Here is a 26,299-nt window from a genome sequence, read left to right on the forward strand (position 1 = left end):
CACTAATGTCTTTTCATGGATGGAAATCTCCCATTCTTATGTGACCTGGATAACATGTGACTGCGGACTTACAGTGGAATGGTTGACTCTGAAATGGCCGGGTCTAGGGCAATTACAGATGGGCAGCAAACGCTGGCCTTGCCACTCATGCCTACCTCTCACGAAAGAATAAATTTAAAAATTCCTTGCTGCCTCACATGCTGGGCATACTATCGACCTTTTACTGTCCAACAATGGTTGATGTGCAGCTTAGTTTGGAGACCAGAGAGTCCTTGAAATTACTATTATGAATTATCAGAATTCCACACAATATGTAAGGCTGAAGATAAAGTAAATGAGCCAAGAAAATGGTTAATGAATAAAATGAAGAACACTGAATAAGCTCAATGGATTCTGTTTCCTAATTCTTTTCCTATTTCTTCTGTGAGGGAAATAGCCAACAACTTAAGTTGGACTTAAATCACCCCAGTTCTTTAGTAAAGCTATCCAATTAATCTATCAAATCTTCCAAGTTTCTCATCAAATATCTATCCAATTCTCTTTCGAATGGTTCTGAAGCTGCACCCACCATCCTTTCAGACATGGAATTCCAGTTTAAAACAACTCACTGCACACAAAAATGACTCCTCATGACAAGTGGTTACCTTAAATTGCCACCCTCTGGTTACTGAGCTTGTGTGGCCAGGCATGGCATCAGAACTACTCAGTGTTGGTTCAGGTAGCATTGAAATTCCTAATGGGTGTGTGAAGTTCCATCATTCAATGCAAATGAGAGTGAAGTCCCCATTTCAATGGGGCATAGTATTTATCTGTGTTTATTCCTTTGGGCCTCTTTTACTGAAATAAGTGATTTTTAACTTAATTTTACATTTTAACCTGAAGAATAGTAGAGTGATCTGGGATTCAAGGCTACCCTCAAATTTTATGAGGGAACTATAAATTGAATCCAATAAATTTGATGTCAGATGTTTCATGTTTGATAGTTTAATCCAAATCATTAAAATACTAATTAAGATCTTTTACAGAATTTGAGCCATCATCTTCACAAACAACAGCTAGAATGATGTGGGAGAGGGAATTCTGCTATAGAGCATGGTGGGTAAGTATGCTAAATCACACAATGGTCAGTCAGTTCATTAATTGTGCAGGCATATGATTCATGATTAGTCTTGTTGCAGGGTGGACAGGAAGTTGGCTGCCGCGCTGTCATGTCCAGGCACAATGTTGAAAAGCTACATGGAGGTTGCAAACTCCAACCCCAAAATTTTGTGATGCCTCTTTGGAGGGTCTCCTCCAAGTCATGGGCTTTCTCTTTCAAAGTGATGGAGCAGGAGGCTTTCCACAACTGACCACTACCTGGGAGTATGCCACAAAGGTGGTCAGTGCCTAAGGGGTTCATAGGAGGATAGCTCTGCAGTAAACGGAACAAGTCAATGATCTAATCTGCTCTACTAAGGAAGGTGAACATTATGCTTATTCCAAACTCACATCACCATTCATTTTTGCCTATCTCTAACTGTCTTGAGGAGATGGTTCTATGCTGTCTTTGCAAAGTGTTGCAGTCCATACACTGTTTTATTAGGGAGGCAGCTTCAGGATTTTAACTGAGCCACAGTGAAGGCACACCTGTGAAGTGTAATCCCAAGTGCCTGTTGCCATTGTCTGATTAACAGGCAACACTCACAAGTATGGAAGATAATACCAAAGGAGTCTTGCTGAGTTGCTGCAATGCATCTGGTACACTGCTGTCACTGCATTGGTGGTGAAGGGACTGAATATTGAAGATGGTGGTCAATGGGGTGCTGATTAAGCAGGCTGAATTGTCCTGGATGTTGTCTAGCTTATTAAGTTTCTACGGAATTGCATACACACTGCTAATGGGAGAGTAATCCATCACAGTCCTGATCTGTGCCTTGTATATAGTGGCAAAGCATTAGGGAGTCAAGAGGTCAGTTAGAAGCTATGTAATTAGTAGCTTATGACCTGGTCTTTCATCACACTTACTCACAATTAATCCATCTGTCTTTGTTCAGAAGAGGGCAACAGGGGAGAGAGAGAGAAGACAGAAGATGCATTGCCAGAGCTGTTATCCCTCACTGCATCTGAGCAACAGGCAGGGGAGAATAGGGACCATGTCTATGCCAAGGGTGAGGCCGACATTTCCCAACAATCCAGCATGCATTATCCTGAGACCTTCAGAAACTCAATGTAATGTTTGAGCCAGACCGTCAACCACTCTCAAGTTTCTCCATTCCAGGCTCCTACAAGAAGAGAGAAAGTCCAGTCCCCTCCTATGAAAAAACCCAAGAACTGAGGCCTCTTCCTTGGAAGAGATTTTCTCACCTGTAGACCAGTCACAGTATTCACCTGCATCCTTCCTCAGTGATACACACTTTGGTGGCTCATAGGCTCAGGTTCACACTCCTGTGGTCACTTCACACACATGGGTGCACAGCAGATGCAGGCAAGGACAGTCAAGGTTTCTGGCATTTGGAGTACTTAGAGTCCACAACCTGCTATATCCAAGTCAGTTGATGAGACTATGGAATTGACTATCAAGGAAATGCTGGAGATAGAATGAGAAGCACGGAAACATTTGCCAGAGGCCCTCAGTGGAGGGGTCCGTCCATGTGCTTTCTGATATTATGGCTCTGGATTTAATTGCGATGGTCTAATGCGTCCTAAGTAACCACAGATATATATTGATGTTATTATATTAACTGTTATGATAAATGATTTGGTTCTGAACAAACTGATTTTATGTTTAATATTTAAATTAGCAGAGAATCACACAAATTAAAATTGTTTGATTATTTCTAAATGGAAACTGACGCAATGGTGCCGACACCGTATCTGAGAATGATAATAATCAGCACCTAGACCCAGAAAACAACAGTGGGTTGTTCCAGCTGCCCTACCTCCCCCCACATCAAGACCTCCTGTCCCATCAAATGCTGTAAGAAGTCTCACAGCAGCATGTGCTGGAATGAGTGTAGATATCAGAGACCATTTTGTTTTGTGTCAAAGTTTCAAATGTCTGTTTCTGCCTTAAACTGTTAAGTTTGAAATGAGTTCATGCAGGTGATATACAGCAGATAATGTTATATTTCAATCATTAAAAACACCAGTAACTGTTTTCTTAATGAACCAATGATTTTATTTTGTGGTTTAAAATGCAATTCACTCAATCTTCAATTAAGACAAATTAGATGTGGTACATTAAAGGTCTTCATCCACAAAGTAGTGTCACTTCAGTAATTAAATTGAAGACCAGTTACAGCTTCCCTGGTGCCCAACGAAGATTAATGGCAGGCTGGAAAAATAAAGAGTATTTTAGTGTTCTCTTCTTCAACAATAACATTCTAATACACATCAGTCACATTAAAAACAGTTTTTATATTAGGTCTGTTTTTTAATTATAATTCTTTTCTTGTTTCCTCACCTTTCTTCTTCCCCAGCAACACATCTTCACCCAACAAAACTGACCAGGACCACACAGGATTCCCCAATTCTACAACCAGGTTCTGGAACATTTAAGGAAAGGCAGCTTGGGCTGAAATAAACCCAGCAACATCGCTTTGTGAAAATGTCACTGCAGATGTTTATGATGATGTGGATATGCCGGCGTTGGAATGGGGTAAACACAGTAAAAAGTCTGACAACACCACGTTTAAGTCCAACCGAATTATTTGATAGTAAATTCACAAGCTTTAAGTCCAACTTAAGTCCGAAAGCTTGTGAGTTTACTATCAAATAAATCGGTTGGACTTAAACCTGGTGTTGTCAGACTTTTTACAATGTTTATGATGTCAGAGTATTGTCGCGGGGACTGCAGCGGTTCAAGATAGCGGCTAATCAAGGGTAATAGGGGATGGGCAATAAATATTGCTGATGTCAGTGACACCCATATTTCATAACCCAGCACAAACTACACCAATATGAGATCATAACATCCATTTCAACCCAAAATGAACCATTCATTTGACGTGGACATTGTCAGGATTTTTTAAAATTGCATTCACAGCAATTAAATTTTAACCATTCATGTTGAAATCCTGAGGCATTATTTTATGATGCCTGATAAAGGCTACTTTAGCATTTTATATCACCTCAACATTATTGTTTTCCACACAATGCCTGCTTTGAATTGTTACTTTGGTTAGAAATCAAGCCTACATTCTCCTATCTCATTTCGGCCAGTTGCAATAGGTACAGGAAGAATCATAGACTAATCCAGTAACACAACTCTTCTGGTAGGTCAGTCCATTGTCACATTGATAAAATTTGGCCTTGTTCTTCGGATCAGTGTAGATCTTGTTTGCTTTGCCAGCGCAGAACCCAGTTCCACCACTACCACCAGGGGAATGACTAGGAGGAACAGCTGGCAGCAGTGTTGTTTTCGATGGAACACAAACTAGAAGCAAATAAATCTCACAAATTCATTGCCTGCTTCAAGATTAGCAAATGAAGATAAACATTGCAAAGTTAAGGTCTGTTTGTGCACTGAAGAACCACAGGTGGAGCTCAATTTCTTATGGTAGCGGAAACCCAGTTAAACAAGAGTCACTGAGGAAATCCTGTAACATAGCCAATTCTTCTGGAGTGTCGGAGTGCAGATGTTGAAGTATGATATAAATACAGAATGATTTTATGTCAAGTTAGACAAAATGTTACTGAATTCTGTCTGATGGAAAGCTTGATAAATTTGTATGACAATATATTATCCTTTTAAATTCCACAACTACAAAGCACATTTTCCACTTATTAATATAATAGAATAATAGAATCCTACAGTAACAGTCAGCCCATCGAGTCTGTACCGACCACAATCCCACCCAGCTCCTATTCCCACAGTTCTACACGTTTACCCTGCTAATCCCCCTGACACAAGGGTCAATTTAGCACGGCCAATCCAGCTAACTCACACATGTTTGGAGCATGGGAGAAAACCGGAGCACCCACAGGAAAGCCACACAGACACAGAAGAATGTGCAAACTCAACACACAGTCACCCAAGGCCGGAATTGAACCTGGGAATCTAGCACTGTGAGGCAGCAGTGCTAACATTGTGCCATCTCACCACCCTATCAATAGCAATTAGCAATGCATTCCGGATCTAACAACCAGCACAGATTCATGACTTCGCCGATTAGTGCTGTTATGAACGTGTGTTATATCAAATATTAATTTAAAGTTAAGAAATTAATTTATAATGTTGTTGATTAGATACTCATTTATATTGATCTTTTTGAATGGCAAGGTAGTGGTGCTGTCACTGGACTATTAATTCAGTGACCTAGGGTAATTCTCTGGGGATGAGAGTTCAAATCACACGGCAGATGGTGAAATTTTAATTTAAAATTCTAATGATGATCATGAAATCTTGGTCGATTGTTGTTAAAAAAAATTTGGTTCACTAGTGTCCTAAAGAGAAGGAAATCTACCACCTTTACCTGCTCTGGCCTACATATGATTCCAGATCCACAGCAATGTGGTTGTCTCTTAAATACCCTCTAAATTGGTTTAGCAAGCAACTCAGTTTAAGGCAACTTCAGTATGGGTAACAAATGCTGGCCCAGCCAGTGACACTCACATCCTATGAATGAATAAAAACGACACTTTTCTTCAGCAGAGGACACTAGCTTACAGCAATTACCATGTTCTATTTGTAAAGGACACAAACTGCTTTTTATGGAGTCCAGGGGATCTCAGAGAGGGGTCATATAATCCAGATCTGGGCTGAAAAGACACTGGATTTTGCATTGTCAAAGAGAGATTGCATCAGGGCCAACAGTCTTGCCGCATCTCTCTTTTTTCCTGAAAATTGATCAAAGCTGAGCTATTTGTGATTTGAAAAACCTAGCAGAAGAACTTATTGCTGCAAGCTGAAAATGCCAGAAGGAGAATTCTGAAACATAACTATTGTGTCCAGGAAAAAACTCTAAGGAGCAGCAGCCATTGTGGACCAGGACCCTTCAGCCATTTACAAGCATCTGGCTACCCTGTAATTTTTTCTTCTCTAACTCCACTTTTATTTGATCAATTTTTTAAACATCTCATAATCTGTGGAACCGTATTGCCTGTTTCACGTCTGTCGAGCAGGGAATGGGGTTGCCTGTGTCACTTGTATCATTATTATGGCCAGTGCTGTCTATAAATGAAGCCTCACAATCCTAATACTACAGAGAGTATGTCTGCTGTTTTTGCATAAGTGAGCATTTAGACACATTTATTGATTTTAAGCCTTCTGTAGGTAAATTCTGCATCTTCACCTGAGTTGGTTTTAGCAATAAAGCTGAATCTTTACTTACAGGATCATAGAATCATAGAAACCTACAGTACAGAAGAGGCCATTTGGCCCATCAAGTCTGCACTGACTACAATCCCACCCAGGCCCTACCCCCACAACCCAATGTATTTACCCTAGCTAATCCCTCTGACACTAAGAGGTAATTAGCATGGCCAATCCATCTAACATGCACATCTTTGGACATCTTGTTAACTTAAGGGAACTGGCCAGCTTATTTCTTGCACCAAGTTATAGACAGTTAATTATTTATTAAATTGGCAATATCATCTCTTTATTCAATGCAAACTGTCTATGATAACCAACTCAAGAGCAGGATAAAATAGCAATCAATTCACCCCTGCAACCTTCTGTCATTCGTTCAGAATATTATGCTTATAGGGATTTTTAAGGAGACAGATGCAGTTTTAAGTAATCTAAATTTGTATTTCTGTGTATTAGGAATCAGGAATAAGTTGAGGTTTAAGCTTAATTCATGTTTCTTGTAGTTGTGTGCTGAGAAATGGTAAAATCTTCAGTTAGCTTCATGTTAAACAAAGTTGCCTATATGTCTGTGGGTTTTAGTTTCATTTAAAACTGTGCCTGCATTCTAATTAAAGGGTTTACAATGTGAAAACAAATAAAGTTTAAAGAAAGACTAGGTTGTTGCTTAGCAACCAAATGCCAAAACTGAATTGCATAAGCATTTGTAGTTTAGTTGGGACCAGATACCTGAGAAGAAAGCAGCTTTCACAAAAACTACCTGCAGAGAGGTAGGACAATGGAGTAAGGAGCAGAAAGCAAGTCCGAGACTAAAGAACAGATAGTTAATGTTAAAGTTTAGTCATTAGTTGCAAGTCGGCCTACATTCACACTGCAAATAAGTTACTGTGAAAATCCCTTAGTTACCACAGTCCAATGCCTGTACGGGTAACACTGAGGGAGAATTTAGCAGGGCCAATTCACCTAATCTGCACATCTTTGGACTGTGGGAGGAAACCAAAGCACCCAGAGGAAACCCACACACACACAGTGAGAATGTGCAAACCCCATTCAAACAGTGACCCAAGTCAGTATTTGAACCCAGGTCTCTGGTGCTGTGAGGCAGCAGTGCTGAACAGTGTGCCACTGTGCCACCTATTTCTATTCCAGAAGCTAGGGAATGTAAAGACAAGTCCCAAAAAGCTGAAGTCAAAGGAATAGAGAAGTGGAATATGAATAGGGTAAAATTCACTGAAGTTAAAGACCAAGCTGAGAGGTGCAGAACTGAGAGGGTGGCACAGTGGCATAGTAGTTAGCACTGCTGCCTCACAGCGCCAGGGACACGAGTTCAATTCTGGCTTTGGATGACTATGTGAACTTTGCACATTCTGGGTATTCTGGTTTCCTCCCACAGTCCAAAAATGTGCAGGTTGGTGGATTGGCCATACTAAATTGCCCCTTAGTGATCCAAATTGTTTAGGTTAGATGGATCAGCCATGGTAAATGTGTGGGGTTATGGAGATAAGGTCGGGGAAAGAGCGTGAATAAGATACTCTGTCTTGGTGCAGACCTGATGGATTAAATGGCCTACTTCTGCACTGTGGGAAGTCTATGATTCTATGATGAAATCTAATAGGGTGAAGCTAGACACCTGAAATACTAAGGTTGGTGACACCTTAATACAGCCTCTGAAGCAGTGGTGTTTTGTTGGAATGGTTAGGTAACTTAGAGATCGTGTGGAAACTCGAATGTAAGTAGCAATCCAAAGCAGAAGAATACCATGAGGAGAGACTGAAATCCTGGAAGTGGATCACTGGTGAAGGCATCTGAAATCATTGAAATTGGAGTTCCAATGAGGCTAGCTGGCTCACAGTGTGATAAATAGCTGGGAAAGGCGGGGGTGGGGGGTGCGGGTAGGGGTGCAGTGGTTTATGGAAAATCAACAGAAGGTGTATTGAGTGGCATCTGCCACTTGGTTTCATACATGTGGTGCGTATGATCACAATGAGCCTGTTGCTTTGCAGGGACTGTCTGTACTCGCTGAGAATATTATAGTTTAAGATATATTTTGCAACTTGTGTTACCATTAAAAATATGAGTATCTGGGAAGATATAGTTGCAGTGAAGGAGTATTATGTTTTAGTATTTTCAAATTTAATAAACGGTTGGTTCTTTTGTTAAAAGTTAACTGGCAGTCCTGTGACACTGTTCATCCAACTCCCTAAACAAAAAAAAGTTACAGTCTTTGAGCCAGTGTTCAAACCGGGAACCTGACTGTCCAACAGTAACATCAGCTGGGACTGCAACAATTTACAATATCTTCATTGTCAGATTTCTGTGACTCTCACAAAGCTGAAATTGAAAAGTATTTAGGTACTCCAAATGATTGCTAAGCTATATCGGTTATAAGTTGATGCCCCTTTTGAGTTTGTGACAGAAACAAATAATCTGATCCAAGGATAAAGATTGCTGATATTTACCTGAAGAAATTCCAAGCTCAGTGTGCAGAGCACCAATGAGAGGATATGGCCCTTGGTTGCAGAAAACACCAGAGAAATCATCCATAGCAAGAGTCCATACCATGGCTCCTCCAAAATTGTTCTTCATCAGCCATGCAGCCTGAAAGACATTGTTCACATTAATTCACAAATCCTTGTCTGCAAGTAACTTCTACCCAAATATAACTCATCCTCCCCCCAGGAGTCAGTGTTGGGACCTTTGCTTTTCCCCATATATATTAATGACCTCGGTGTACGGGGCACAATTTCAAAGTTTGCAGGTGATGCGAAACTTGAAAACATTGTGAATGGGGAGAAGGGTAGTGCAGGACTTCAAAGGGCCATAGGCAAATGGTGAAATGGGCAGACAGGAGGCAGATGAGGTTTAGTGCAAAGAAACATGAACTAATTCATTTTGAGAGGAAAAACATGGAGTGGCAATAGAAAATAAAGGATATAAATTCAGTAGAGTTGCAGAAGTAGAGGGATCTTGATGTATATGTGCACAAGTCAATGAAGATGATAGGAGAAGTGACACAGAATATCATCATACAATTCCTACAGTGCAGGAGAAGGTCATTCAACCCATTGAGTCTGCACCAACTTTTTGACAGCGCATCTTACCCAGGTCCCAGCTGATTCCCCCACGCTATCCCATAACCTCATGCATTTACCATGGCTAACGCATCTAACCTACACATCTTAGGACACTAACGAGCAATTTACCATAGCCAATCCACCTAATCTGCACATCTTTGGACTATGGGAGGAAACTGGTGAACCTGGAGGAAACCCACATAGACATGGGGAGAACAGACAGTCAGCTAAGGCCAGGATTGAACTCAGGTTCCTGGCACTGTGAGGCAGCAGTGCTAACCACTCTGCCACCTTGCTATCCTGAACAGCAAGATCAAGGAGATCATATTTCTCATGTATAATCCATCAGTTTGGCCCTAGCTGGAACATTGCACCCAGTTCAGGACACCGTGCACTTGGATGAATATGAAAGCATTCAGGGATACAGAAAAGATTCATGAAAATGATTAAAAGGGAGAAAAACTTCAGAAATTAAGATAAATGCAAAATATTGGGACTGTTTTCTGCAGAAAAAGGAAGACTGAGAGGAGATCTGAATGAGGTATTCAAACACATGACAGATGTGGACAGAGCAGGAAAGGAGAAATTGTTCCCATTCATAAAAGGATCAAGAATGAGGGGTGACAGTTTTAAAATAATTCATAAGAGAAGAAGAAGCGAGTTGTGGAATATCTTGTTCACACAGTGAGTGGTTCAAGTCTGGGACGCACTGCCATCTTATCTACAAAAAGGCGAGTTGACTAAATATGCCTTCCTCCCTACAATATTGTGGAAGAGACAACATCAGAAAGAAGGATGGTTAAAGCACATCAAACAAGATACCTCATCCATAACGCATGCTCCAAAAGTCATATGTATAATGGTGTAATTTTTGAGTTATTTACTTAATCAAATAACATCATGATTCGCGTACTTATTGCAACAAATTAATGGTACATCGCAAATGTTTCACTAACCCAGCAAATAGAATGTGTAAACTATCAGTTTAACAAAGATACCTTGTCTCTAAAGCTTTTCACATTGTCATATCCAATCCACGTACTTCCTTTATAACCATATGGAACGCTCTGTGGAGCATTCCACACCGAAGTGCCAGTTTTCAGAAGTGTGCAAATCTGTGAGAAGAGTGAGACAGTTAGCTTCCATACCATCAGTGGTCACAAAGGATCAGTGGCTAGCAATGCTCTCTCTGAAAGACATTGTTCACATTAATTCACAAATCCTTGTTTGCAAGTAACTTTTACCCAAATATAACTCATCCTCCCCTCAGGAGTCAGTGTTGAGACCCTTGCTTTTCCCCAAATATATGAATGACTTTGGTGTATCGGGCACTATTTCAAAGTTTGCGGATGATGCGAAACTTGAAAACATTGTGAACTGGGAGGAGGATAGTGCAGAGTGTACACTCACAACCTTTCTCACTTCATATATCTTTAATAATTTATTCAGCTATCATTTTCTCTTATTTGCATTCCTCAAACTGGGAGCACTGTTCTTTTTTGCTATTGAAAGATAGCAAATTGGAAACAGTAAGGCCCTTTATTATAATCACTGATTCCTCACACTGTACATTTCCATTCTGAGGCATGGGAAAAGCCAGAGAAGCATCTGGACTTCACTCGAGAACAATATATAGAGATTAATTTGAATAAGCTTCCTTACCCTTCCAACAATGCAGTAATCAGTTATAGGTTGTCACAAAAACCGCTAAGGATTGACAATAATCTTTGCTCAAAAACCCCTGGAATTTTCAGCAGGGAAGGAGGTTATATCCTCTATTTTGCCTCCTTGTGTATTTTCCAAGGCTGACAGACTAACAAAAATGTGCAGAGTAAGACAGTCAAACAGTTTCTGATAATGGAGGGTGTAACATTGTGGGGGCAATTCTCTGACCTCTTCAGACTCCAGTGGCAATCCAGATGCCCCAGCGAATGGGATCTCAGCCAAAGAACTGGATTCCCGATGAGCATGAGGGGTCTTGGGATTCACTTGACCCACTCCCCAGCCCTAATCAGGTTCGCACAGAGCACACAGCAGCCCAATAATTACGCAAACCCACTGATTTAAATGTCATTAACCAATTTGGGAGCCCATTCACCAGTGTCCCACCATTCACCTGCTTTGCCAGTAACAACAGCACCAGGCAGCCTTTATAATTGCTACCCACAAGTGGGGAAATGGCATGCTGGACCCCAAGAGATCAGGGGAGCACCACTAACCCTTCAGAAAAGAGGAGCATCCATCCCCTCCACACAAATCACTGCTCAAACCCGCCCTCCACATACAGCACGCAGACATGAGGGTTACTTGAACCTGCTGCAGATCCCCCCACTCAACTCCCTTCTCACTCAGCCACCCCTTCCCCCTCAAACATTCCAATCAGCCCCTCTCCTCCCTCAGACCCCACTCAGCCTTCCTTCCCTCTTAAATCCTCCCACTTAGCCCACCCTTCCTTCAGACCGCGTGCCTTCACAGTGCCAAAAGTGCATCGCCCCTGACATTCTGGCACTGACACCCTGGCCTTGTGCCTTGGGCCCCAAAGAGGGCTTGAGGAGGTAGGCCCAGTGGCCATTTGCCACTGCTGCTGCCAGGCTGCAGATGAAGTTTCCCTCAAGGGTCCTGCGGGGTGGACTCAGATTGGGGACACTGGATTAAGTTCACTTCTTCATTAGGATGGGATGTTTTGGCTGGACTGCTCTGGAAGACCTGAAGATCACCCCTGACATGATGATTTCAGGCAGCCCTCTGATCAAAATCTGCATTCCTGCCTGCGAACTGTGCCAGCTAACGTGAATCTCTATGCCTCCAATCACCTGGCAGACTTTTGAGTCATTGCAGCACTCCATTCTGCAGTGGAGATTCCCTTTTAAGAGGAAATGAAACCATAAACTGTCAATCAGGCTCAGACTCTATCAATGTTGTGGTCAGGATCAATGGGGTACTTGAGATGCATTCAAGCGTGAAGGAAGAAATGAAAGATGAAAGACAATAGGCATCCATTTGGCTGTCAATGAATTTGTTAGAGATCAAAGGGTTCCATTGGAATGGAGAGGGTTTCGATGATTTCAACTCACTAGAAGCCTCAACAACTTCAAATTAAAGCTGTGTAGCATATATTGAAGTAAGTGCACTGCCCCAGATGAAATTGACACTTCTGACTGTCATAGGACTTCAGTCGCCTGCTCACACATGCAGTTTCTGGCAGGCAGAAAGGAAAAGTCTCTGCTGCAGACTAGAATGCTGCAATGATTTAAAATCTTGCTAGGTGACTGGGGCATGGAGGTTAAAGTGACCTGGCCACTTCAGAATTTGCACAGCTGACAGGCAGGAATGAAGATGGTGATATAGAGCTGCCTGAAATCACCATGCTGAGGTGATCTTCAGGTCTGCCAGTAAAGAAGAGGGTGGGCAGTCCAGCCATGAAGCACCCAGACCAGGGGGGATGTGCCAAAATTAAAGCCTAGCCCCAGCATGAGCCCACACAACCTCCAGGGCAGTTGAGGGACACCTCTATATGCTGGCAATAGCAAATGTCAAATGGCTACTGAATGTACCATCTGCAACAACCTTAGAGCCCAAGGTGCCTGGCCAGGGTGTCAGTGTTGGGGTGCCAGAGGGCAGTGCATCATTGGTACTGGCAAGATGTGTGGCCTGAGTGGAGGCTGAATGAGGCGTATGAATGGGAAGTGGGGCTGAGTGGAAGGCCTGAGGGGGAAGTGGGGCTATGAGGGAGGGATCTGAGGGCAAAAGGGACTGTGTGGGGTCTGATGGGGAAGGGATGTTATAGGTGGTCTGATTGGGGGATCTGAGGGGGGAAGGAGGGCTGTAGGGGAGTCTAAAGGAAAAGGGGACTCAGTGAGGAAATCTGAGAGGGAAGGGGCTACGGGGGGTCTGACGGGGGTGTCACATTAGGTCACTCATGCCTGTGTGATGTGGCTGGGGGATAACCCATTATTTATGGGTCAGGGGCGGAGGATGCCCCTCTTTGGCGAGGGGTTGGTGGTACTACCCTGGTCAATTAGGTACTGGGGTTGGGAGGTGGGGAGAGACACTATTTAATGTTTTGGAGGGAGCAGGGCCTGTCTCTGAGTACCTGAGCTCAGAATAGCAGGACTAGTTAGTGGATTGCTTGAAATAAGCTCACCTGCATCTTTCAGGGGGGAGAATCCCACTGGACAGACAGCCCCAGCAGCAATAGGAAGCACTCTTGTCTTCCTGCCAGTGTGAGCACTTAGTCCTAATTTGGAAGAATTTGGCCCTATATTTCTGTCCATCCAAGTATGATGATGTTCATTTCTGTACCTGTCCCTCTGGAGCTAAGCTGAGTGATGCCACGTGTTGTGACGCTGGCAGAGGCAGCAGGATCTTCTTACATGAGACAGTGATTAGCTGGGGTTGTCTTTGGTTAGGCTGTGAGACTGCAATACCTGATTGATTTAACATTGGGCCATTCTGGATACTTTCATCACAAGGGTAGTAAGTAGATGTTATTCTGCCCAAGGATGTCCATATGATTGAGTTCCTTTCTCAAAGTAAAACTTGGGTGTTTTTCGAGAGTCTTCAGATATCCGATCTTAAGGAATAAAGAATCTGCATTGGTATCAATACCTCATAATAGGCCAAGCTTCCCATTGATCTGGTGTACTTCCCAGGTGGGCCAGGGCCTCCAGATGGGGCTCCAATACCGTGGTCAGATGGAAGGTATAGCCATACGTAGGGAATCCAACGTTCAGTTTGTCTGCAGGAGCTCCCTGAATTTTCCAGTAATGCATTGTAAAGTTCTACAAAACAAATTGAAGGTATTGGCTACAAAGGCTGTGAAAACCATCAGTTTGAAGACATTTGTCCATTGGAAATACTAAATATAATTGGATTCTACTTTCCTGAACACTTACCACATTAAAGTAAAGGTTGGTGTAGCGATGGTCATTTGGTAGAGGATAAAGGGGGCTATTTTCTCCAGTGTGGATATTCCCAGATCCAATATAATCATACATCATCACATTGAAAAAGTCTAGGTATCTGTAGGAAGGGAGATTTGAGTTATACTGATACCTTGTTCACCAAATAAATGGTAATTATCTAACTTATTAATCAAATCAGCTGTGCCAATTAAAACTATAGAAGATAGTTGCATTCATATAGGTAAATTCATAGCCTCAGAATTTCCAAAAGCAGTCCACAGATGCTGGATAACTTTCAACATAAAGTTACTGTCACGGTGAGGTAATTGACTAAGGAGAACGATGCTGTTAGTCTGAACACAGGGAGAGCTCTCCCTTGAATAAAGCACAGGGGTCTCTTACACCTAGTTAAAAGATCAGAAAGGACTTCAGATGTTAATATCCAATTAGTGGCAGTGTTGCACTCCCTGGCAATGGCATTGGAACGTCAGCTGAGACACTCCGGTTGGGTTGGGGCTTGAAACCACAGTGGTCTGACTCAGGGACAAGAGTACACTGAACCAGAACTAAGACATTGGTGTGTTTCTCCACCAATATTCAAACCAAGGTCTATTTTAAACCTGCAATCCTGCTTATGCTAAACGCTTTGGCGGCTAATGAAATATCCTAGCCACTAGTGTGCAGGTATCTTTTGCAATGAGATTTTCAAGCGCTGACCAGCATTCATCTAATACAATCAAGACTGTAGTTAGATTCCTAAATAGTCTAATTTGTCCATTATCGAACACAAATGGAATCATTCTGGATGGACAGTAAGAGGTCTCACAACACCAGGTTAAAGTCCATCAGGTTTATTTGGTAGCACAAGCCACAAGCTTTTGGAGTGCTGCCCCTTCATCAGGTTTATTTGGTAGCATAAGCCACAATCTTTCGGAGCAGTACCCCTTCATCACCTGATGAAGGGGCGGCGCTCCAAAAGCTTGTGGCTTGTGCTACTAAATAAACCTGGTGGACTTTAACCTTCTTACTGTGCTTACCCCAATCCATCTCCACATCAATGGATGGAACCATTGATGCTCAGGTTCAACGACAGAACTTTTTATTATACTGTCCTTACTGCTTGAGTGTCTCCAGAATGAACTGGTGCCCAGAAGTAAGTGTGGTAAATGTAGAATATTGCCATTTATATATTGCCATGACCCATACACCAGAAGTGACGTGTCGGTAACATGGGAGTTCACACGGTGTGTCTACAAATGTGGTGTGCTGCTGAAGATCTCACACTGAACCATTTAAATTTAGTCCTTTGTCATCATTCCTACACAACCCAGCAACTTGACAGTATAGTATCCACAGAGCACAATGCAACACGGCGCAACTGGTGAAAAGTTGACTGTACATTGTAGAGTCAGAGATCTAAATGAGAAAATAAAGTCAAAGATTAATACACAAATTATGTTTGAAGAGGGGAAATGCATAGGCATTTCTTAACTAACTTAGAACTGCAAGGTGGCACAGTGGTTAGCCTTGCTGCCTCACAGTGCCAGGGACCCAGGTTCGAATCTGGCCTTGGGTGACTGTCTGTGTGGAGCTTGCACATTCTCCCCATGTCTATAAGGTGCTCCAGTAAATGTGCAGGGTTATGGGGTTAGGGCAGTAGTTGGGTCTGTATAAGATGCTCCTCTGGAGAATCGGTGAAGTCTCAATGGGCCAAGTGGCCTCCTTCTGCACTGTAGGGATTCTATGATTTATGTTATCAAAACTATATTTTCCTTGTTTATTCACTGACATTGATCATTAAAGCAAAACCAGAAGAAAAAGCTATCTGGCCATCATGTTATTGCTGTTTCTGGGGCATTTTGTACGAGTTTAATAGTTGCAGCAGCCGTGTCCACAGTATTCCAAGGTACTTGTTCTCTGTAAATATCTTTGGAGTGCCCCGAAACAGTTAAAGGTGGTGCACAAATAAATGTCTTTTTCCTATTACTTGCCTGCTTTTCACGTGTTTCAATTCATTGAAAGAAAGAAACATTTATCCAGCTGTCTTAGCATTACCCAGGCTATGACTGCACAATACCCATAAACAAACTATTATACACAAAACCTCGGATGAAATAAAGCTCAGACTGCAGTACACTGTGTCAAAAATTCATTCTTCATCCTCTCCACCCTCCCCCACATTGTGCTGTGTGACTAACATGGATACTTACTTTCCAAGTTCAGCAACCTCATAGCTCATACCAATGTTAGCCATCCCAGCAGACACTGCAGCTGAGATCAGCAGTCTGGATTTTCCAGAGCTTTTCGCCTCAGCTTCGAAAGCTGCCAACATTTCCTAGAAGTTAAAAATGAACAAAGTTTCAGATTGTCACCAAATGGAGGGGTTCAGACACAGACTAAAGAATTGTCCAACTTCATAAAATGGTCAAGCATGTCGCAATAATTATCTAATCTAAGGGTAACGAGAGAGGTAGGATATGGTGTAAATAGAGCCCAGATCAATAGTTCTTACTGCACAGTGGTCAGAACAGTGATGAGTGAGGGTGCCATTAAATTGTTTTGTTGTATGGAGTCTTATGTTTCACATTTAAATATTCCATTTACATCTTTCACAAACTCTGAGAAACTGGATTCCCCGTGCTCTCCCCACGGTGTGTTTTGCAGTGGTGAAGGCAGTCCACCATTGGCCAGCAGCAGGATCACTAGTCCGCCATTAACAACAAAGGGGTTTCCCATGGTATGACTCCCCCCTCCCCCTCCAACCTCCAGCCGCCAGGAAGCCTACAGAGGATGTTCGCCATCGGTAGGACCAGAAGATGTCGGCGGCAGAAAAATCCAGCCATTGTCTTTTAAAATTCCATTTCTAAAATGTGAATCTGTGGTTGGTTGGATTGCAGATCAGCCATGACCTCATTGAATGGCAAAACAGATTGGAAGGGCTAAGTGTCTGGTCTGTTTCTATGTTCCATGTCCTTGCTGAAGACCTGGGAGGAAATTTAAATTTACAAACTGGATTGAAAATTCATAGAGTCATAGAGATTTACAGCATAGAAACAGGCCTTTTGGCCCAACTTTTCAATGCCACCCCTTTTTTTTAACCACTAAGCTAGTCCCAATCACCCGCATTTGGCCCATATCCCTCTATATCCATCCTACCCCTGTAGCTGTCTGAACACTTTTTAAAAGACAAAATTGCTCCCACCTCTACTACTACCTCTGGCAGCTCGTTCCAGACACTCACCACCCTCTGAGTGAAAAAATTGCCCCTCCAAACCCTTTGGTATCTCTCCTCTCTCAACTTAAACCTATACCTCTAGTTTTAGTCTCCCCTAACTTTGGGAAAAGATATTGACTGTCTAGCTGATCTACGTCCCTCATTATTTTATATTCTCCTATAAGATCGCCCCTAAGTGTCCTACACTTCAGGAAAAAAAGTCTCAATCTATCCAGCCTCTCCTTATAACCCAAACCATCAAGTCCTGGTAGCATCCTAGTAAATCTTTCCTGCATTCTTCCTAGTTTAATAATATCCTTTCTATAATAGGGCGACCTGAACTGTTCACAGTACTCCAAGTATTGGCCTTACCAAGTTCACAGTATTGGCCTTACCAATGTCTCATACAACTTCAACAAGATGTCCCAATTCCTGTATTCAATGATCTGACCAATGAAACCAAGCATGTTGAATGTCTTCTTCACCGCTCTGTCCACCTGTGACTCCACTTTCAAGAAGCTATGAATCTGTAGCCCTGGTTAGCTTAACTGCAAGACTGAGAACATCCTGTGAAATTTGTTTTCTCCTACCTGTGCCAACAGGGTGAAGCGATGTTTGTTTTGTGTCCCAGGATATTCCCAGTCAATGTCCAAACCATCAAATCCATAACCACGCAGGAAGGCAATCACGGACTTGATGAAAATTTGGCGGTTTTCCTGTGTGGAAACCATGGTGGTGAACCTAGAGGAGGGTGAAATGTTAAACAAGGTGCAGAACTGGAGTATTTCAGTCTCTGTAATTACCAACTGAATGAGTAAGGGGTGCGTAATCGCAATTTCAAAATATACAAGGAAACAAATTATAATTTACAAAATGTAATTGTGACATGTTGCTGTATTGCTACCGCTCTTTGTAATCAGTTGAACCAATTTTCACTGGGTGTATTAATATAAATTAAGCCATTGTAAAATAATGCATTGTCAGATATCATTTCATAAATATTTTTTGAATTATATTTTGTAGACAGCTGAACATAGTCACAGTATGCTCATTAACAGACGATCTACATATTTATCTAAAATTATACAGTTGGCGTTTCAAAAACTATCTCTTTGATCCCAGAATAATTTACATTATGAGCAATAGGAAATTAAGTATTTTTCACCCAGTACTAAAATAAAATATGTTCAACTTACTTCTGAGTCCCGAAGTTCCAGCCTCCAATGGATAGGAGCGTTGTAAGGTTTCTATTTCTGTTGTAAAATTGAATAAATTGTTCTTTTAGAATAAAGAATATAAGCAATACATTTAGTAACATTACAGGAATTGCTAACAATCATTATTGTCTTAATGTTTTTACTGCTTTTTCCTTTTGGTGCTAAATTTTAATTGAGCAATAATAACCTCAGTGCAGAACATATATTTCACAACAAGATGTGCCAGTGGAAAGAGGACATTAGGTTCATGCAGGTTGTGGATGTCACAGCTAAGACAGCCTTTGATCCTCATGGGTAATTGCACTTGCAGCGATGGTAGTGGGTGGTCATGTGGAGCAAAGAGTAGTATCCCTACTCCTGAGACAGAAGTTCAGGGTCCAAGTCCCATTCCAGGACTTAATAACCTAGGCAGGTACATCCATAATGTAACCAATCCAGCTTAGTATTCCTTGGTAAATCCTTCCAACATACACAAAAAGGCAGGTGAAAGGAGAAATTACTGGTCAGCCATGGTGTGAAAAGAAGTTGGAGTCACCACCATCACCTTCCGGTTATAAGATGCATGCAAGGGGATTAGGTGCCAAAACAGCTTGCCTCCTTAGAGCTTGTTACTCAGTTGGCTGGACAGTCGATGTGGACAAGATTGGTGCCTAGGGGTTTGATCCCTGTTCTGGCTGGGATGGATTAGGGTCAGGCCTCTTTATCCTCCCCATGGTGGAGGTCACAACTCTGGATGGTGCTGTGACTTTTATGAGCGGGACATGAAGAAGCTGGACATGATCCATTATCTTGAACTGTTGCAGTCCATCTGTGCCGTAATCCCGATAACTCTGCTATGAAGAGAATTCCAAAATTCAACCCAGTGACAGTGAAGGAATGATGATATGATTTCAAGTCAGGATGATGTGTGGCTTGGACAGGAACTTGCACTTACTGATATTCCCAGGCATCAGTATGGCATGGTGGCACTGTGGTTAGCACTGCTACCTCACAGTGCCAGGAATCTGGGTTCAATTCTAGCCTTGGGTCACTAACTGCGTAGAACTTGCACATTCTCTCCATGTCTGCATGGGTTTCCTCCACGTGCTCCAATTTCCTCCCACAATCCAAAGATGTGTGGGTTAGGTTGATTGGCCATGTTAAATTGACCCTAGTGTCGGGAGATTAGTAGGGTAAATATGTGGGTTTATGGGAATAGGGCTTGGGTGGGATTGTGGTTGGTGCAGCCTCAATGGATCAAATGGCATCCTTCTGCATTGTCAGGATTCTCTGATCTGCTGTTCTTGTCCTTCTAGGTGTTAGAGATCAAGGCTTTGGAAGGCGCAGTCCAAAGAAACTTGGTTCGTTGCTGCAGAGTGTCTTTAAGATAGTACACATTGCTGCTACTGTGTGTCAGCGTTGGAAGGAATTTAAGCTTGTGGATGGAGTGCCACTCAAAAACACCCCTTTTTACTTGAAGGTATTGAGTTTCTTGAGTGTTGTTGGAGCTGCACTCATTCAGGCAACTGGAGAGTATGCAGTCACTATCCTGGCATGTGCCTTGTACATGGCGGACAGGATTTGGGAACTGGAGAGATGAGTTACTGACCTCAGAATCCCACACTCTGGCCTGTATTTGTATCCATACAGCTGGTCCAGTTCAGTTGGTGCTCGATGGTAACCTCCAATACGTTGACAATGGTTGTGGGCAAGGGGATGTGTAGTGATGGAATATCTTTAATGTTGTGAGGAGTCCTGACACCACAATCAGACAAATGTTGCACTGATTATAAATGCTGTTGCTTTTACATGCATAAAACTTGTCAGCAGCATACAAATTGCAGTTTTAATGCAATGTCTAGGAAGATTGTGGAGGGTGGAGACCTTACAACCCTTTAAAAAGTCTTTGGATGAGTTCTTGAAACATCATAATATTCAAGAACACGGAACAAGTGTTAGAAAACGAGATTAGCATGACTAATTGTAGTTATTATCTGGTCAGATTTGATGGAGTGAATGGCCTTTTCTTCACTGGATGACAAAATTCTATGACTATTTATTTATTTATTTGAGTCACAAGTGGGCTTACATTAACACTGCAATGAAGTTACTGTGAAAATCCCCTAGTTGCCATATTCCGGCACCTGTTTAGGTACACTGAGGGGGAACTTAGCATGACCAATGCACCTAACCAGCACATCTTTAGGATTGTGGGAAGAAATCAGAGCACCCAGAGGAAACCCACGCAGACACAGGGAGAACATGCAAGCTCCACACTCACAGCAACCTAAGCCAGAAATCAAACCCAGGTCCCAAGGCTATGAGGCAGCGGTGGTAACTACTGTGCCATCGTGCCATCCCAATGAGTAAGCATCAGTCGCCTGGATAAAACAAATTACTGCAGATGCTGGAATCTGAAACCAAAAGAGAAAACGCTGGAAAATCTCAGCAGGTCTGGCAGCATCTGTAAGGAGAGAAAGGAGCTGATGTTTTGTCAAAGAGGATAAAGGGTCATCTGGACTCGAAATGTCAGCTCTTTTCCCTCCTTACAGATGCTGCCAAATCTGCTGAGACTTTCCAGCATTTTCTCTTTTAGCATCAGTCACCTGGTTTTCCTCTAAGGCAAGAAAGTACAAAGGGCAAGAGAGGAGTTTAAAACCAGGGGAACAGAGTCACTTCCTATTGGGCTTCAATAATGGGAACTAGTGTCAATTTTGTGAAAATATTTAACATTCACTGATTGGTGCTTTTTAGCTGGCTGGAATAATTGCTGAACGGAGTTGAAATTCCAGCTCTCTCCACAGCCCACTGTTTCTGCACAAATGCAGGTTTGATCTCCCATCTCAAGGGTGTTTGCAACATTGGATGCATATAATGTGATTTCTTGTTTTTATGGCACAACATGGTGATATCATGATTACGTCAGGCATCATCTGACCCATTGGCCATTGACTCATCTTTGCCAATGGGAACACAAATCAACACAACCTAATTTCACCCATACATCAGGTATCTGATTGGATCAGTCATGACACTTACACTAATTCAATGCAATTTTTCAATGTTGAACAGGATATAAAAAGGACTTCAATCTACTTTTAGCCATTGCAGATATTTATAGAATAATCATACTTGTTTTTAAGGCTGTTAAATGAGCGGTAGAGAGTCAGATCATTTGCGTCAAAGATGGTGATTTTATTGTCCTTCATCCCAGCAAAGGCATAGATCAGATGTGTGCACAAGCAGGGATCCACATCATCAAGCTTGAACTTCGCTGGTCCTGGTCTGTACTGAGCCCAGTTTGTAAAGTAACAAACCAGTCTGAAGGCAGAGCCTGAGAGTGAGGAGGAAGGAAAATCAGCACTGAGCTTCTGCTCATTATATAAAATTCAAAATAGTTTGGAAAGCACAAGGACTCACCCAGTTCCAGGCAGGCCAACAAGACCACCACTATAATGAAGAATTTAGGATAAAAGTGTGATCAAAATATGCTGAAAGGTTTAAGTGTTCATAACAGTGCTATTATATGAGTGAATAGGAATCATTAAGAATCAATCCTTGGTCAAACCCTTCTCCTCATCTATTTGCTGCCCCTGGTGAGATCATTGACAGACATGGGGGTCAGGATTTACACGTACATCGTCAATACCTCGACTTCTTCTGTCTCTATCTTGTCCAATTATTTGCCCAACAATCAGTCTAGGATGAACAACATTTTTTCCCCCGACTAATCGTTCTAAGACTTTATCATCCACAGCAACTCCCCCCATCCCCAACATTATCACCAACTCCTTCCTGTTTACTGTCTCAGACTGAACCAGATTGCTCACCAGCTCATGTCCTCTTCAGTGCCCAGCTGAACTTCCAAGCCCATATTCCCTCAATCGCAAAGACAGCTTAATCCCACCTCAGTAACGTGGTCCAGTCTCTCTCCTATCTCAGACCAACCTCGGATAAAAGCCTCGTTAACACCTTTGTCATCATCAGACATTAGGTTGGTCCATTTCAGAATTGGAATTTGGGCATTAACTCAATCTTTGGGATTAGCCACCATGCCGCCCTAAATTATAAATCACAGCATCATCATCCATGTACAAATAATTGTTGCATCAGTTGGTTATTGATGGAAATATTCCAGTCAAATGAACAGAAATTGAAATGCCAGATAACTTTCTGAGCACACCCTTGAGATGGAAATCTTCTGGGATAAATCATATCAAAATTACCAATGTGATTGCATGGCATTCCTTTGTTATATTTAACTCTCAATGCTAAGTAGGCCCAAAATTCACATTTCCAAGCAGTTTTACAGCTTTCACTCAACATAATCTAATTCTATTTAATTTCATCAACTTCGCCATTGGTTGAAAAGGGAAACAGGTAAACCTGACAATTAACATGAACCTAGTTTCTCATTATCACACTTACACTTTTATGTTGTTTTGCATCACAACACAAACATACAGATGCACGTCACTGTCAAAGAACATTAAGTGGAGTTACAGCAGGTGGATAAGTGATTGAATATCTTCCTACTCTACCCCTCAAGTAACAACACTAGATGTCTTTAAAGGTTAGCTAGGCTTTCTTGTCCGTTTTAATTGAATATTTAGGAAACAGTATTAATTGAACTTCACTTATTTTAATACTTATCACACACTCAATCTGAATAAGTTAATAAAAATGCTTCTACTTTCACTTGCAATGCATTGAAAATTTACCCACACACACACACACACACACACACACACACACACACACACACACACACACACACACACACACACACACACACACACACACACACACACACACTAACTATTTGAAAATGGATGGGACATCTCTTAATCCAAAAGGCATAACTCAGGTTTGGAATATGCCATCTGGTGTTACAAAACCCCTGTTTCATGCATTGTTCTGATGTACCCTAACGAAGCAGATGATTTTTTTCCTTTAACTATTAGACATCAGTTTGAAGGTGACCTTTTTCATTACAATGAAAGTGCACAGGGATTGGGGCATTAATTGTATTCTTAGCATTTACCCATTCAGTCTGAGGAGGGGCCCTGAGCTTCCATTTTTACTATCTGGTTATTCTCCTATTTCTCTCCACCTTATTTTGGGGTTTGCTTACCTGGCTAGGGAAAGATTTCCGTTGGGGAAAGAGTTTGCAGACATGTTTGTAGTCAACCATAATCACTGCTTGATTCACTTTGGAGTTGAGGTGAAAAATGCTTCCAGATCCTTCTCATCAAAGTGACAAAGTTTTGGGACAAAGTGTGAGTATTTTAGAAGCTCAACATTCAGCACTGAGTTACCTGACTTTTTCCATTCTTTCTTGTCTTTTTCTCCTTTCTTGAAATTCTAACACTGGTTTCTGCTGCTCCAACTTTGTCTTTGCTGGTGCTAAACTGCCCATTTCAGATTCTATGCCCACCTCTTGTTCTTCAGCTTCAATTGAAATGTCACTAGCCAGAGGTTTGAGGATTTGGTTTTCCCTAGCTTTTGCAGAAATTCATTTCTAAATGTCCAACTCCCTAACTCTTTCAACAGGAAAGGTTTTTAAAGTATCCCAAGTTATTTCATTCTGTTCCATGAAGGTATTATCCTCAAATATGAACAAGTATATAGTATTATAACCAACCTGTATAGAAGGTTTAAGATATTTCCGGGGATTTCCTGATTCCATTTCCTCATTGTTCATGAATCCAATCACAGATACAACCTCTAAGTTTCTGTTAAGATCAGGTGGGAAATGATAGAATGGCTCCTCAGTCTTTCCAACCCTTCTCAGTTGACTATAATGGGTGTTTTTAAAGGACTAATAAACAGTGTTCCAAGTAGAAATTTGTCATCTGGTAACCAATGTGATGTGATCATCAGATCTCTCTTTTAAACGTAAGTTTATCATCAAAGCTAAATAATTACATTTTTCAATAGCTTTATCATTGAAAAAGGATTGCCAATTGATTGAATGTTTAGCTGTAACCGTTTAAGTGCTGTGTCTGTAAAATATCACACAGACTGATCTCCTTTTAACATAGAAACATATAAGATAGGAGCAGCAGGAGGCTATTTGGCCCTTTGAGCCCACTCCGCCATTCATTATGATCATGACTGATCATCCAACTTAATAGCCTAATCCTGCTTTTTCCACATAACCTTTGATCCCATTCACCCCATGTGCTATATTCGGCCACCTCTTGAATACATTCAATGTTTTAAGCTTGAGCAGAAAAGAGTATTTCTCCAACTGTCAGTCACACAGGAATTTAAAATACACACACACACACACACACACACACACACACGTTTCAAAAAAAGCCGGTATGGTGAATTATCTAAATGTCTAAAAATAGTGAATTCTATGCAGATCTTGTAAAACGACACTTTGGATAGTTTTGGACTGGACTCAATGCCCTTTCCTGATACTGCATGAAAACAACTCAAAGATGTTTAAGGGCAATTTCCATCTTTTCCTCTTGAATTAGCAGCTGGTATGTCAATATTTAAGATGCCACCTGCATTGGAACTGATCAAAAGGCAGACAGGGAACAAGCTTACAGGACAGTTAGATAAAGACAGAGACAGCGTGCCAATTAAGGATCTTTCCAGCCTCACTCTCACTGGCTTGGAACAAAGCAGTTTCTTAAAACACAAAGAGGACTAGCTTGCTCATCTCATTCTCCTCTCACGGATTAGCCAAATATAGTCGTGCTAAGCACATTTCAATCCCATTGTTTAAAAGTTATTAAATGCTACAGCTGATTGAGTTTCTTTCTCAATGGACATCCATTGTCCAAAGTGATTGATTTAATGGTTTAGTCCACACTCAGCTGGATACATAGGCTGTACCTGCATGTGTTGTAAATGGTTCAGGAGGTGGGTCATTCGTCCTTATTAGTTGCCTCTTAAGGGCTACTTCTAGACAGCCCAGCTACTTGCTGTTGGCTTTGTAATTTGTAAGATACAGCTTTGTGAATGTTTAGCCATTTTAGGAGTTGCTGTTTAAGTCAAAATGCTATTCCTCAGCCAATGTAAACTTATGTGCTGGGTTCAGTTCCTCAAAAAGTAAATTTTTGATATAAAACATGATTTTAAACAATAGCAAAGGAAATGGAATGGCAAAACAGGATTACCTGCACCAAGTAGAAGCTTTGCCATCTTGCAGCTGGTGTGTTGTGAGCATCAGCTCTCTCTTTTATGCACTGAGTTTATCATTACTACCAAATAATTACATCTGTCAAAAGGATTAGCCATAAGGGAAAAATAACAGTTTTTATCTTATCTTCATAATATCATTTCACCTTCTCATGAGTAACAACTTTTCTCCTCTACAATGTCATCTAGATTGTCGATTTTCATTGTAATGCCAAACCTGTTCTTGCAGTAGAAACAAGTCAGGAAATTGGTGGGGACGTCTGAGGGTCCGCATGGGATCAGGAAGAGTGGGGATCCTCGATGCTTCAAGTCCAGGTATGCATGGAACTTCTGTTGGTCAGTGTGAGTAACTTCAGCACAGTAACTTCATTGCAGTGTTAATGTAAACCTACTTGTGACTAATAAATAAACTTTTTGTGTTGAACTGTGTGCAAGATAAGCAATTTTCTAATTTAAATAAA

The 26,299-nt window shown here is 41.6% G+C and overlaps 1 pseudogene; it reads right to left on the reverse strand.

Annotated features, from left to right (window-relative positions):
• Positions 1–4,187: 4,187 nt before the first annotated feature.
• On the reverse strand, positions 4,188–25,841 carry LOC145356946 (acidic mammalian chitinase-like; annotated as a pseudogene).
• Between the last annotated feature and the right edge of the window lie 458 nt (positions 25,842–26,299).

This window comes from Carcharhinus amblyrhynchos, chromosome 22 (assembly GCF_965287045.1).
Source record: "Carcharhinus amblyrhynchos chromosome 22, sCarAmb.v2.hapA, whole genome shotgun sequence".
NCBI classification, from domain to species: Eukaryota; Metazoa; Chordata; class Chondrichthyes; order Carcharhiniformes; family Carcharhinidae; genus Carcharhinus; species Carcharhinus amblyrhynchos.